Source organism: Bidens hawaiensis, unplaced genomic scaffold (assembly GCF_021521415.1).
Source record: "Bidens hawaiensis isolate Kalapana, Puna unplaced genomic scaffold, B.hawaiensis_p1.1 tig00011436_1, whole genome shotgun sequence".
Lineage (NCBI taxonomy): Eukaryota > Viridiplantae > Streptophyta > Magnoliopsida > Asterales > Asteraceae > Bidens > Bidens hawaiensis.
The window spans coordinates 526,176-542,841 of NW_027491890.1; the positions used below are offsets into that span (position 1 = coordinate 526,176).

Here is a 16,666-nt window from a genome sequence, read left to right on the forward strand (position 1 = left end):
TGCATGGTCTACCCTGATGGGTGGGTGGGTGGGTGGTGGACATCAAGTAGGGGACCAACTATATATACAATTATCAATTGGTGACATAAAAATGGGCTTGACCCCAACCATTAATGTCTAACTAGAAATCATGTCAACCTGTTCCATTCATTTAATTCATTTCATATAAAATCAACCACTACATGAAAGCAGGCCCTGTATGTGACCTTCACCTAATGCATACTCCCGCACATACACATGATAATACATGTATTACATTAATTTGATCACAACCATATTTCCATTATTTACATTGAATCCACATCAACATACATACATACATACATGTATCACAATATTATATTAAATTCACCATGCCCATATGTCTATAGTTAGCATTTCACATCCATCACAATCCTCCAAACAAAACAAGACATGTTACATGACAGTTACTCATGCTCATGATTCAATATAACAGGGCCAAGTGTATATTATAACAAGATGATGAATATTTAAAAAATCAACAAAATATTTTAACAAATAAAACATGAATAAAGATGTAACCACATATCACCTGTCCATAACCCATTATTACTGGGGGTGGGGGTCTTCAAGATTGTGATCTGCCCAGAAGTTCAAGACCCTCTGTCCTACAAGACATGATTTTTCTAAACACGTCTCGCAACTGGCGCTCTAACGGGTCGAGCCCGTTCTTAAGCCCGTTACAAACCCGCCCCACTTCTTCAACGCATGATTGAACTTCCGCCTTTTGTTCTTCAGTCAATGGAAACTTGTTGACCGAGTCAACCAAATCCGTCACCAAATGGATTGACTTTTCCATTTCATGAATCTCCTTCAACAACCCGACACAGTTCTTCCGCTCACGTTTCTTGGATTCATCCATAATCCGTATATGAAGCAGGTTCAACGGTGTACCCCACGAGAACTGTCTCGGTACAGAGAAACTAACCTGAATGTTCCGGTCCTGACATGGGATTGCAGCCACCAAAGCCCATAACACAAACATAAGAACAAAACCCATTGTGTAAACAACATTAGCCAGCCCGTTAGTGGCTGTAACTTCATGTGACTTAGGCGGGATTAACCCGTTAACAATAAGTTGCAGCTGTTTACTTGCTGACCATGAATTTGGTACACTCCAAGAAAGTGAGCGTGAGTGACCGGGCTTTTGTTGACTGTCTTTCCCCTTATTGGGTCGCCCGAATGATCGGTTTCTGTGTGAAAAGATTGATGCAGAGTCTTTACTATTATTATTGTTGTCGTCAAGCATGATAATAGCTAAATCAGTTAACGCTTTTCTTGCTCTTCTAAACTGGCCTTCCACCATCACATTTCTCGATTTCGAATCGAAAGCACTCGACACGATCTCCAAATGTCGATGCCAAACCCTAATCTTTTCAATCCCATCACGAACCGCATTACAGATATCAAGCGCCCGTATACTCCTATCAAAGAAGTCAGTCACAAACTTATCTAAAGGCGGTTTCGCAAGACTCGACTCGTTCTTCAACAGAATCTCCTTAAAATCCTCTTGACAAGCAGTAAATGCATCTAACAGCTTCGAAACCCAATCAAGCGACAGCAGTTCATCCGCTGACGTGGTGGAAAGGGTCCGAAACTGCCTGAACACCTGGTGCTCAAACGATCCGAGCTCACAATGAAACCCGGAGCTCGAATCGGCATTAACATTAATGGAATGGATGTGGTTTTGATTATGGTCGTTTCCGATTCCCATAATCGACCGGCGAAACGTCCCGAAGGGCATCGAGTAACCGCTGGTCACCGGCATATTAACCCAACTCAAAAATCACCTCTTTTCGATTATTAATCGAAACCCTAACTATCAATAATCAAATTAACATCACACAGAGCTCAAACCATCAAAATAACAGTACTTCAGATTCACTCCACCTGCAATTTAAACAAATTTGAATAAATTTAAGCAATTTCAAAGTTTCATTCAAAACCCTAGGATCAGAAAGCAAGCAAATTAAGGCTAATTAAACAAAACCCAGATGAAATTAGCAGGAGGAATTGAAGAATATGAGGAAACAGAGATCAAAACAAGTGCATTAAAGAATGAATTAGATGAGAGTACCTTACCTTAAGAGGATGAAGTTAAGAAACCCTAATTTGGGGATATGATATGATATTAATATTTTGCTTAAATGGAATACAAAACTGTAAACGTTTGAAACATGGATGGAATGTAACACCCAACAAAACTGTTCAACTCATTGTCAGATTAATTCATTTAAATAAGTATTTTTTTATATATGACATTAAATTAAAGTTTAAAAAAAACATGCCAACAAAGATATATTGCTGTTTTGAGAAGTTATTATAATAATTAAACAAGGTAATGTGATAAGTTATAGATGATTGTTTCAAATTAATTAAGGTTTTAACTTTTAAGTTTAATATTGATGAAAGTATAACCAAAACTACAAATTTAGAATGTCAAATGAATAGATGAAAAAAGTAGCGTAAACCTTTTTATTAGTTGTAAATGAAAAGTTAATTGTAATCGATTTACAACTATATGAAAAAAGTAACATGAACCTTACTAGTTTTAATTTTTGTGTTCATTTAAATAGTATGGAAAATAGATGTTCTCGGTTATTTGAAGATTTATAAGAATACGGCATCTTGAAAAATGATGAAATCGAGACCGATGCTAAGTTTAATTTTCTCTTATCATGCTTATACGTATTGTATACATAATATATATATATATATATATACACACGTGTATAAATATAAAAACATCGATACATAGACTATATAGATGTGTATATTAATAAAAAGGAATTGAATAGCCATGTCACCTTCTCTCCCCATTAAACTCAAAATGTTTATATAGTTTTTACGGCTTAGTTATTAATCGTACCCTCTTTTATATAAATAGATGGATTTGTATAATGATTTATAACAAATTCTTTATTCGTCCTCGTACATTAGGTCTAACCCGTGGATGGATTGGAGTAAGTACTACATGGTTTTATACTTTTTTTAGTTAACAAAAGTGGGTATATTGGTAAACTAAAAGAACTTAATATGCGACACTTGTTCATTCATCATTTCATCGTACTCTTTCACGAATTATACAATTTTTATTTTTTTTATTTCTGCGTTGATCACCAAATACCCAAACAATTTTGATAAAGCCAGACATGTTTTGGTTAGAGATGTTCTGTGTGATGTTCTTAAACGGGCAGGGATTTCTGCTAAAAAGGAGGCCCCCTGTTAACTTTCTCACGGATCCTCTTGAAGGGAGGTCCACTTTACGACCAGCTGATATTCTTGTGTTCGGGTGGACAGGGGGAAACACGCCTGTGTGGATCTTACAGGAGTGTCTCCTCTTGTTGGGCTCAGGGACCGTGGGTTTGTTGTGAGTCAGGCTGCGTTGAAGGCTGAATCGGGCAAAGTTGTTAAACACGAGAAAGCTTGTTTAGATAATCAACATGTCTTTCTACCATTTGCCTTTGATACATTTGGTTTCCTGTCCCAGAGCTATGAAATTTTTGAGTAGGGTTCAGCGCGTCGTACACGGAACCTCTTCAGCTTCTAGGTCCCAAAACTTCGTTTTTAGCAGGATTGGCTTTGCTATTCAAAAGGGGGTTGCGACGCAGCTTGTTGTCTGTTTGCCTGCCACTCTATTGTAATCGTTTTATAGTAAATTATAATGAAATTTACTTTTTTATGTTATTAAAAAAAATAGACAATTTATTTGGTAAAAGAAAAGGATAGAACATTAGAATTAAATACACGAAATAAAGCCTTAAAACTTTATGTTAGTCCCAATTGTTAATAAATAATTGTAAATCTTGTGGTGTAAGTATACCAAACGTATTCTTGAAGTAACAAATATTTATCTCACAATTATAACTTTACACTCTTATACACACATACGATTTGATACCTAGTACCTACATCTAGAGATGAGTAAAACCAGGATCCTTCAATTAAATAAGTAGAAATCTTTTTGATATTTGGCTTATGAATGTATAGTTTTTCGAGTTTTCCATGTTTCAAACGTTTATAGGTTTTTGTATTCCAATTAAGCAAAACAGTTTAAGATTATTTCAAAATACAACAAAAAAATATATGCTAAGAGATAGTTTCAAAATTAAAATTACACCATTAAGACAAAGTCAAGGTTCTTCTGCTTTTCACCTATAAGAAACTAAGTCTTGATAGCTTCGGTATTTAGTTATCTTTTTATATAGATATAGATGACCATAAACATCTAATTAAGTTTTAGAAAGGCAAATGTCAATTTCGTTATCCTGAATTATCTCCCCCTAGATTAGATGAGTTAGTAAAGTAGAGTACGGATATTTTTAAGATGGTGTATCAGCATCTAATTATCTAATTCTAACCATCAAATGTTTCCACTTTTTGTAATTATCTAATTCTAACCATCAAATTGTTTCCACTTTTTGTTTGGCCTCCGTACAATGAGCTCAACTAGGCTTGCGAGTCTAGACCAATTATATAATCATATATTTTGTATAATAGAATAAATATGCTACATAATAATATACTACTTTGCATGTATAACTATGATATAATATATCATGTCGTCTATATAAAATTAAAATTATACATATGCATATAAATATTAGATAATTAATAATACATGAGTTTGCCGAGTGTAGGTCCTTTTTGAATGGATCTAACAAATTTACTCGGATCAATCCGTGTTGTTAGCTAGCGGAAATCACTAACAACACTCGGATCTCGGATCTTAGTTTGTAAAATAATGAAAGAAAGATGAAGTTGGAGGTGTTTGGTAGAGAGAAAATTTCTCTTTATTTCCTTGAAAGTGTTTTTGAATTATGAAGAGTTGTGAAGACTTGGTTGGAGAAATGGGTAAAGTGACCTTATATATGGTATTCGTTTCTCCAACGTTTATAATATGTCATTACAAAATAAACGTACTGAGGTACGTATTACACCGACTAGAAGCAAAAATATAAATACATACACAATCCTAATACTAATATAGAATATTAGCCCTACACCGAGCATGAAAATTTCTCACCAGTCGAGCTCGGGCTCTATCAAAATTAAACACACCTAGTTTGAGCTTATACGAGCTTGAGCTCGGCTGGTTTACATTCAAAAACATATCTTTCCATTAACAGATAACAAATCGGCAATCCATTGTGAACATTATCTTTCCCGAGGTTTCCAAACCTATAGAGGTAGGGTAACAAAAAGACCCAAATACCCTTAAGTGCTACCCGCGGGTTAACCAGAAGTCCCTCATAAGGCACCCGCGGGACATACGAACCATCCGCATAACTATTGGCGGGAAAAACACCCCCACAAGACATGCGGAAGCATCCTGGCACCCTCAAAAGTCACCTGCAGGACGGGGCATTCGTCCGCATAAATAACTACGAGGTAATGCTCAGGGACAGCTGTCAATAACTAACTACCTTCTAAAAGATTTACCAAGATGCTTTCTTGGGCAACACGTGATCCCTCGGACAATCAACTAGTGACACCTGGCAAGGCCGTTATAACCGTGCACATGGCCCGTGTTACCTATCGGCCAATATCAGGGAGACGCGTGTCTAGGTTGTTATACATGCACATGCAACGTATGAACTAAGCCTATCGTATGAGGACACGTGTCCAGGTGGTTACAAGAGCATCTTCTAAAATGACAGCTGGCCCAATCACCTTCCCACACCCTTCGGCTATAAATACCTTCTCAATCATCATTAGGTATGCATTCACTCCCACTGTACTCTCTCAATTTATCTAAGTACTTTATCTTCATCGGAATTGTACTTATTCCCACGCCGGATGGTGGTTACGGGAAGATCCCCCTCTTGTCCTTCCCGTAACGAGCTCACGGTGTCTGTTTTGCAGGTTCGCGTCACTAGACTTTGGGAATTGTATTCATATCGTATATGCAGTTAACCGTATCCTACCCTGTTGACTTATCGGATCTAATACCCGTCTAGGGTAGTAGATCCGTGTTTCTTCATTGGCGCCATCCGTGTTTTGTTAGAATAGCAAGAAATTTTTTCCGTCCTTTTACGATATGAATCAGTTACCTAAAGGGCCGACGGAGAACCAGGCGCAATTTTCACGTGACCTCAATCTAGAAACGCATGAAGGAGCAACGTCTGTTTTTGATCGAATCACGACTCCTGTTACACGAACCGAGGCCGTAAACCCTGGGGGTTTTACCTTGGGTGGTTCGAAAGATCGGGATTGTTTGCTCAACAAGTAGGTGTTACCCTGGTAGACACCGGAAACGTTGTTACACCAACTACTGACTTGGGGCGCGTTCCAGCTCTAGGGGGTTCCAATCTGGGAGATCTGGAACAAATTATAAGAGATGCTAATTGAACTCACTCAGAGTTAGGCCTGAACGAAAATTCCGGTGACTCTGCTCCAAGGAGATTTCGGCATCATAACTCTAGATCTGAAGGACTCTTGTCTTCGAACGAGTGGCTTCGTATTCAACAAGATAATCTGAAAGCTGAGTATGAACGTATGGTACGAAACGAGCGTTTCCACGTTCGTACCCTGACATATGACGACCCTCCTAGGAGATCAGTTTCTCCTCCTATACGGGGAAGTCACATCCAATATAGTCAGCCACTGGAGCAAAATTTGGGTGAAATCCCGAGGTTACGTCCTCTTCCCCGCATAGACATGCGGATACCATCTTATGAGGACGAACTAGACGGACATGATTCAACTTATCGTCCGGAAGGTGGTTATTATAGCGGGGATAGTCGCCTCCCTTCCTATGGAGGGGCTAGCTACCCGCGACCGATGGTCCGTCATGCGGAATACTACAGCGACGCCGAACATGATTTTTGCAAACCATATCGTCTAGAATCTTTTGCTGAAAAATCAAAGTTCATTTCAAGTATCGCGACAACACCGTTCCCGATAAATGCAAAATTTCCAACATCCGTCGGAACATATAATTGAATGAGGGATCCTAGTGATCATTTGCTGAGGTTTGAGGCAGTTGGAGGAGTCAGTGGTTGGACTCTTCCATATTGGTGTCACATGTTCGCATTGACATTTATCGGAGCGGCGCGAGAATGGTTTGAAAAATTACCATGCGGACAAATTAAAAGTTGGAAGGATTTTGTAGCAAAATTCTCTCAACATTTCAGTCAACAAAGAAAGCATACGCGTGATCCTTCAGAAATATTGGATGTTAAAAGGCGGAATAATGAATCCATTGAGGACTTCATTACTCGTTTTAACAACGAGAGCCTTAACATCGGAGGAGTCAGTGAAGACATGCTGCGGGGAGCATTCCGCAAAAATGTCCATAGCGACGCCTTGATTCGAACGCTAACCGGAATAGACGGAATGCCTGAGTCTTGGGACGAAATCATGAAAGCAGCAAAGTTGTTCGCTAGAACTGAGAAAACTTTGGGGTCCAGTAGTCAGAAGCAATTACCAAAAGTTGAGTTCCAAACTCCAAGACCAAATCGACAGGCCAAAGGAACAATTTGGTCAAGACTACAGCCGACTTCGGAGGCACCAAAACATTATGATGCAAGATCCTTGATCAGTAACAATAACAAGCGTAATTTTCCAGTACGGTCCTCCAACAACAGTTGGATCCAGTTGTCAAAAACTCCCTTAGAAATCCTCACGACTGAGAATTTGACCTTCAGGAAGCCTCAACCATTACCGAGGAAATCGTTCCTCGATAACAAAAAAACATTGCACGTACCACAATGGCATAGGGCACAATACAAATGAATATGTGGCCCTAAGGAATGACATAGAGGCAGCCGTGAAAAATGGGTAGTTGGATCATTTGGTCAAAAGTGTAAAACCAGGGACTGGTAAACCTACCACAAGAGATAGCCAGGGTCCGGCTAAAAGGCAAATAAAAGATCTGAACGTCCACATGATTCAGGGAGGGCAACCGTTCGGCAGTAAGAGGAAAGAGTTTTTTGATGAAGAATGGAAGAATGAGCCAGTCATTTTTCCACGTATCAAGGGCGGACCATGCAACAAGAATCCTTTGATAATTACCGCTCTGTTCGGACACTATCGGTCGCAGTATGTGTTCTTCGACACTGGTAGTACATCTGACATCATGTACCAACAGTGCTTCGAACAACTTGAGGAAGATGATAAAGAAAGATTAAGGCCGATTCATGCTCCTGTTTCTGGGTTTGGTGGAGAAATAATGCACCCGCGGGGTGTTATCACATTCCCGGTCACACTCAGCAACGGGGTCCATTCAAGAACCGAAGAAGTTGAATTCTTAGTCTTGCCAGCAACATCTAAACATGATATCATTCAAAAACGGGAAGCGATTGGTGACTTCAACGCTCATCCATCTACAGCCCATGGTGCAGTAAGGGTTCCCACTCGCACCAGCGTGGCAATAATCCATGTTAATCGACATTGTTTCACAACTGAAAGTTCAAAGCCGAGCAAAGTTCTAAAGCAAACTCAGAGGGTTGAACCAGAGAAGTGGGTTTTAAACAAGAAATTCCCCCATCAAACCGTGGTAATTGGACCAGCCATTTCCGAGATAGTACGGACTTTTTTAAAGCAATTGCTGACAAAAAACATAGACATTTTCGCGTGGCAACCCGCGGACATGACCGGTGTCTCGCAGAACATTTCGGAGCAAATTGAAGGTGAATCCATTAATCACCCCAATCGTGCAAAAGAAACGAAAAATGGGCCCCGGGCAAACAAAAGCCATGAACGAGAAAGTGCAATATCTCCTCCACGCATGGATCATTCGAGAAATAAAATATCAAACATGGGTAGCTAACCCAGTGATTGTCCCGAAAAGCAATGGAACGTGGAGGATGTGAACAGATTATAAAGATTTAAACAAAGCATGTCCAAAAGACTGTTATCCATTACCGGAGATCGACTTAAAGGTGGATGCTGTGGCACCATTCAAATTCAAGTGCTTCCTAGACGCATATAAGGGCTATCACCAAATTCGCATGGCAGCGGGTGATGAGGACAAGACAGCATTCCGTACTGACCAAGGGACATTCTGTTACAGAATGATGCCCTTCGGGTTAAAGAATGCGGGTTCCACATACCAGCGGCTAATGGATCAAGCCTTCAAAATTCAGATAAGTCGAAATCTGGAAGTCTACATGGACGATCTGGTGATAAAAAGTATCGAGGAAGATCAAATGCTGAGGGACATTGAGGAAACTTTTGAAACTTTGAGAAGCATTAATATGAAGCTGAATCCAGCAAAGTGTTCCTTCGGGATGGAGGAAGGAAAGTTCCTCGGAGTAATCGTTACAGGCACGGGTTTGAAGGCTAATCCGGGCAAGGTCCAAGCAGTAGCCCGCATGCCATCTCCCGCATCCCTCCAAGAAGTTCAAACACTTAATGGTAGATTAGTAGCGTTGAATAGGTTTTTGGCAAACCACGCTGCTAAGTCCTATCCGTTCATTTCAACGTTGAGGAACTGCCTCAAAAAAGCGCAGTTCAGATGGACTTCGGACGCTGAACATGCATTCCAGGAAGTCAAAAAGTGTTTAATGGTGCTACCCATGTTAACAACTCCCCACGCGGGAGAACCATTAACGTTATATCTGTCGGCGTCTGGCATTGCCGTAGGAGTTGTTCTGTTGACAGACAGGAAAAACGTTCAAACCCCAATTTATTATGTCAGTCGAACATTGTCAAACCCGGAAACCAGGTATTCGATGTTAGAGAAACTCATCTTAGCATTGGTTTACGCAGCCCGACGGCTCCGCAGATATTTCCAGGGTCATCCCATTAATGTGTTAACTGGGTACAAACTCAAGAACGTGTTGAGTAAGCCCGAATTGTCCGGAAGGTTGGCAAAGTGGGCCGTCGAATTGGGTGAACACTCGATAGAGTATAAACCCAGACCGGCAATCAAAGGGTAAGTGCTGGCGGACTTCGTCACAGAAGTCTCGCAGCACAAAGAACAAGAATGCTTAATCGAGCAACAACCCCAAGCACCTCTGGAACAAGGACAAATTTGGTCACTGTTCACGGATGGAGCTTCAAGCAGTGAGGGATCTGGTGCAGGTCTCTGGCTAGTTAATCCCGAAGGCCACGAATTCATGTATGCCATAAAGTTAGACTTCAAAACCGAAATATCACTTTGACATGCTCCGGTCAAGTTGGCTCAGAAGTCCCTGTAGATGATAGTGGTGTCACACTTCCTCGTGATATAGATTACGATTTATCACTAATTGGTCAAGATCAAAGGTTTGTTTCAAAAGAGAAAGTGTTTGAAGTCATCATCCGAAAATAGGTATAATGTCATCATCTGAAAATCGGGCCCTATTAAATAACTTCACCAAGACTATTATTGACATGATAATATTTTGGAAATCATACTCATAAACTATTTAGCAAATTTAAAGAAAATGGATAAAAACATGTGTCGGTACATCCTGATCCGGTACCTTCATTTTGACAACTCTAGTGATTTCATATTTTCAGTCATCAATCTTTAAATGCAAAGCTACAAGACAACAAAAGCAGCAAAATTGGGCCCAAAACGAAGCATAGGCACAAGTTAAAGTCTTAAAAGAGTTAAGTTTTATTTATTTATCCCCTTGACGGACGTGAAAATATAATTAGAAAAAAACAATTGTTAAAAGCTAAATTAAAAAATTCGAGTGGACAAATATAGAGAGGGAGGAACTATAATTGTAAGAATAAAATGAAATAAAATAAGACCGGAAACTAGGAAAAAAAATTCACTTTCTTTTCTTGCAATTTCTTTTACACATTGACATACTTCATTAAAATTTACTAACTGCTGCACAGGCAACCACATGTTTTCTTGCAGGCCAAGTATTTCACTTTCTTCCAATTTTAGCTCAGGAGGTAAATAGCCCCACCTCTGACACACTTTTCTATTTTTTAATTTTGTTTTCAAGTTTAATTTGAAGTTATCTCAATTTATGAAGGGACAAAAATGTGATTATTTCCAAACGCTCTCTCATGAATTTAGAAGTTAACAAAGATTTTGGAGATATAAAAGTCAAGGTTTATCCATAAGGGGTCTTTGAAAATTTTCTTCTTGTTGTTTTATAAAATGGAAATCAACCATGAGAAAAAAGAATTTAACTTAAGAGTAAAAACGTTGTGATGATGGTGGTTGGCTAAAGAACTAATCGAAAACTCAATTGCGGGCAGAAAGATTGCGTTAAACAGTGAAAAAATAGAGTACAAAGATTAGTTATATCATATAGCTTAAGCGAATGCACAACATTTTTATAAACTTTGATATGTAAATATGGAAGTTGTGTGGGTCTATAAGAAAATAGGCATAATTGAATAAACAAATATGACCCAATTACTCTTTTTTTAGTTATAGTCGATCTATGAGAAAAAGCTATATATAAGGGCTCATTTCTTACTTCTTAGTACACGCTCGCGGCACCCAAAATCCCTGAAACAGCCGTGCTAAATTGTAGCAAACCTAAACAAAAGAACTTAAACAAACATAAACTAATAGTCACACATGAAGTTCATGAACATAAATAAATGAATGTGACATGTATTTATGTTCTTTTGTTCAACTAAATGAACAAAATTTGATATTAATGTAGGTTAATTAGATAAATGAACATAAACAAACTTTCCGTTGGATAGTTACGGTTTATGAAAGTTCAATGATCGTTCAGTTCATATACATGCCTAAAAAGGGGTTTTATACTCAGGGCCGGCCCATAGGGGTGGCGGGGTGGTCGACGGCCCAATTTTTTTTGAAAAAAAAAATTATATTTATTTTTATTAAAAACAATATATATATATATTTAATGTTTAAACTTAATTACATGACTACTAAATTGGTCTAGTGGCAAAGGGGTATTACTCTCAACAACAAGGTTATGGGTTCAATGCTCATTTGACACATGTTTAATCCTAATTTTATACAAAAATTTTTTACACAACCCAAATTATAACCAAGTAAACCTATATAAAAATTTAATTGTTTAAACCAACAAAATACTCCATTTTAATTAAGGCTTAAAAAAAATTCGCATTTGACCCAAAAATTTTTTTTCTTTCTCGGAGCTAGGCCTGTGTATACTTGTATTCATCAAGGATTCAAGGCAGATCATAATGGGTCAAGCACACTGGTCTTGAAATGGAATTCGCAGTTCTTTGTCTAGTTCCAATTCTAGTGATCCAATCCAATGGACTTCACAGCTTTCTTTGGGCCGAAGAGTAAAATTGTTAAGCAGACTAGTTGTTTAGTAGGCCTGTGAGCCGGAATAAAAATGCTCCCCAGGACCAGGAGCAAATTCTTCCATTTGCCATTTTAAATTTGCAAAGAATTTATATGAAGAAATCACTGAATTATTAATGAAACTGATGTGTTATTTTATTCATCATTTATTACATGATTCACTTTTTTCCACCAAATAAAAATCAATGGGTTTAGTGTCAGTTTCAAGGTGAGTATAACTTCTGTAATGGTAGTCGATGGTACTAGTCGTGAAAATCTCGGCAGTAGTGGAAACAAAAGAGTCACTACCCAGTTTTAGAATTAAAGAGACAAGCGAGCGTTTAGTTCGTGTTGATAACGTGGGAGGAATTATAGGAAGAACGTAAGAAACCCATGCATTTTATTCAACCACTACAATTTGCAATCTGACTCATGCATCATATAATGTATCCACCCAATACACATGTATCATAGTATTCAAATTTGTTTGTATTTTTTAGTTATTTTTTTTAAATAGAAGGATGAGAAGGTCATTTTATACATAACTTCACCATTCTAGGAAAATGTTTTGAAAAAAACATATTGGTAATATTATTTTCAACCACGCTATTTTGATATAGAAACCCTTACACAATTTGAAAAGAGTATTTTTTTTTTTAAATCTAATGTTCACTAGTAGAATATGGAAAATTCAATAGTGATTTAAGTTCTTTTTAACAGTAACATGCAACCGAGTGTCATAAGGAAAACAATAATAATAATAATAATAATCTATCTATATCTATACTATATATAATATTATATATATGACAATCCTATTGAAATGATTTTCTAAGACTTGAGAGAATGGGCGAAGACTGTGAAGTAGTAGATCGGAGAAAAGTGCGAAGACATGAGCATGGGCTCAAGAATGGAAGATTCAGGGAGGAGGATACGACAACGTTCTTCGTATCCAACCTCCCAGATGGCTGCAATAATGGAGTAATCCGCAAGGCGTTCCAAGCGTTCGGTCAAGTGATTGACGCTTTCGTGGCTAGAAAGAAGGATAAAATTGGAAATTTTTTTGCTTTTGTGAGGTTCCTGAGAGTGGAGTAAATGGAAGACATGGAGAAGAAGATGGAATTTGTGGTTTTGGATGGCGTAAAACTCTCGGTTAATGTGTCAAGCATTGCATCTGAGGTGTTAGTCAGATGGAGGGGTAAACAGTTCATGGTGTGGGTATTGGGCCACGAAGATAACCAGGAGGTTGATAGTGACGATGATGATTTGATGTTTGACGGAGACGGGGATGACTTGGAGGAAGGTGAAGCCCGGTGGGGCCTCGGAAGATAAGCCAATCAGATCCTCTACATAGGAGATTCGAATATCCATGACAGGGATTTGCATATAGAAAGTTGTGTTAATTCCAATGACGATAGGTCGGCGGCAGAACGTGGAAACGTTCAATGATACTTTCAAGGTCAATGTTGGTCCACTAGATATGGATAAGGCGTTGGGTTTTGAGTCTGAGCCCAATTTGACTCTGGGAATGAATAATAACTCCATAGAGAAAACAACCATGTCTCAGTCCCAATCAATTGACCTTAATAAGAATGTGCCAGGGGCAGACGACCTTCGTTCTCATTTACATGATTTGCCCTGCCACGGAAAATCGAACTCACCTGCGGCCTCGCGGGCGTCGGTCGGCTGTTGGATCCCTAAACGTACAATTGGTAGACCTGTGAATCCTAGTAACTCAGAGTCAAGTTCGACTAGAGTGGCAGACTCCTTTGATCGGGGAGGAAGATTGAACTCCCACATTAGATTCTCCGATCAGGAATTGGAAGACACGATAAAGGTGGGTGAACTAGTGGGATTCCGGGTAACCGTGAACAAGGGTCATTTGAGACCTTTGGTCAATGGTGTTGGCGACAAATTGTTTTGATGAATTGTCTTTCCCTTAATATTAGAGGCGTTGAAGGAGAGTGGAAGGGAGACTGGATTCGGAAGGTTAAACGAGAAAGACAAGTTAACTGGATTGCAATTCAAGAAACACAATATTCTGATGCTACCAAGATTAAGGTTAGTAATTTTTGGGGTAACACTCAATTTGATTGTGAAACTGTTGATGCATCTGGAAGATCGGGTGGGCTTATTAGTATTTGGGACCCGGGGTTCTTTACCCGGAAACAAGTTATCAAGAAGCGTAATTTTCTCGTCCTGGTTCGGTCTGTGCGTAATGAGGTTGGGGACTTCATTCTTGTGAACGTGTACGGACCAAAAGAACAGACCCTCAAAAATCAATTGTGGGATGATCTTTTACTTCTTAAGAACACCATTAATGGAACGTGGATTGTGATGGGAGATTTTAATGAGGTTCGGGCTCCGGTAGAGCGGGTTAATTCAGAGTTCAACGTGGAGGGGGCAAGACGATTCAATGATTTCATTGATAAGGCAAATTTGCTTGAATACAATATGGGGGGGAGGAGATATACATATATGTCAGACACAGGTTTAAATCTTAGCAAATTAGATAGAATCCTTGTCTGCACATCTTTTATGAATAGATGGCCTAACGCGGTTGTTATGGCCCATCCCCGTGAAGTATCGGACCATTCGGCCATTACGTTATCTACCGAGCTTGTTAACTTTGGCCCAATACCATTTCGATTTTTTCATCTTGGTTTGGTTCGCCTTGGTTTGATGAGCTGGTCATTAGGGCTATTGAAGAGGGTCGGGTTGAGGCTTCGGGCAGGCGAGCGGACGAATGTCTTGCCTTTATTCTTAAATGTGTGAAAGAATAAATAAAGGCTTGGGCTAATGCTAAAAAGGAAATGGATTCAACCTCCATTAGGGTAATGAAGAATAGAATTGAGAGCTTGGAATCTGAGGCGGAATCAAGAATGTTAAACACCCATGAGCTTAGTGAAAGGTTGGATTTAATAAGCTCTTTGCACGAACTGGAGTTGAAAAAAATCTCTGACCTAAAGCAAAAAGCTAGGATTAAATGGGAAGTTGAGGGAGATGAAAATTCGAACTTTTTCCACGGAATTATTAAAAATAATCTCAAGAATGGTAGAATTAACGGGTTGTCAATTAATGGTGTTTGGATCTCCGACCCAGTTCTGTTGAAACTCGAAGCTTTCGAGTTTTTTAAAAATAAATACAAGGAACCACTCAAAAGGAGACCCCAGTTTGTGAACAATGGTTTTAAAAGGTTGTCGGATGGTGAGAAGGATTTATTAACAGCACCTTTTACAGAGAAACAAATCAAGGATGCAGTCTGGGGTTGTGGTAGTGACAAGGCACCGGGTCCGGATGGGTTCTCTTTTGGGTTTCTGAAGCATTTCTGGGGTAATTTAAAAGCTGACTTCATCAAATTATTGGCGGAATTCTATAATCGGGATAAGTTTAGTAGGGGGTGTAACTCCTCCTTTGTGAGTTTGGTACCTAAAATTAAAGACCCGTTAAATCTTGCGGACTTTAGGCCAATCAACCTTGTTGGTTGTCTGTATAAAGTGGTCGCAAAGGTGTTAGCCAACAGGCTAAAGTTGGTAATTTGTTCGGTTATTAGTGAAGAGCAGTCGGCCTTCGTAGCTGGAAGAAACATTTTTGATGGGGTTCTCGTTATAAATGAAGTGTATTCGTGGTTGAGAAAAATGAAAAAAACGAGCTTTATTCTTCAAAGTGGATTTTGAAAAGGCATATGACACGCTCAATTGGGGGTTTATTGATTCGGTGATGGAACAAATGGGGTTTCCGCCACTTTGGAGGAAATGGATAGCTGGGTCTCTCACTTCGGCTCGAACATCAGTTCTTGTCAATGGCTCTCCCACGGCTGAGTTCGATGTGCGTAGAGGGATTAGACAAGGTGATCCGATGGCACTGTTTCTGTTTATCATTGCTATGGAAGCCCTCCATATAGCCATGGTGAAAGCTCGAGAGACTGGCCTCATTCATGGCTTGCAACTGCCAAAAGACGGTCCAAATCTAACTCATTTCTTTTTTGCGGACGACGTTATGTTTTTGGCGGATTGGACGGTTTCAAACTTCCATAACTTAGCACGAATACTCAGATGCTTTCACCTATCTTCGGGTTTAAAAGTAAATTTTGAAAAAAGCAAAGTTTTCGGTGTTGGGATAGATCAGGCGGGAATTGATGAATTGGCTGGTATTTTTAATTGTCAGTCGGGTGCTTTTCCATTCACCTATCTCGGTCTTCCTGTTGGTTCCAATATGAATCTTATTAAGAATTGGGAACCGATTGTAGGAAAGATGAAGGCTAGGCTGTCAAATTGGAAGGCCGATTCGCTATCGTTTGGTGGTAGGTTGACACTGTGCAAGGCCGTTTTAGGAAGTTTGCCAACTTACTATTTATCGATCTTCAAAGCTCCGATAACCGTGATAGAACAGTTGGAACGGGTTCGAAGATGGTTCCTTTGGAAAAATATTCGGAATAATTCGAAGATAGCTTGG

General features: G+C 39.1%; 1 pseudogene; it reads right to left on the reverse strand.

Moving 5' to 3' along the window:
- Positions 1–304: 304 nt before the first annotated feature.
- On the reverse strand, positions 305–2,142 carry LOC143537918 (protein ROH1D pseudogene; annotated as a pseudogene).
- Between the last annotated feature and the right edge of the window lie 14,524 nt (positions 2,143–16,666).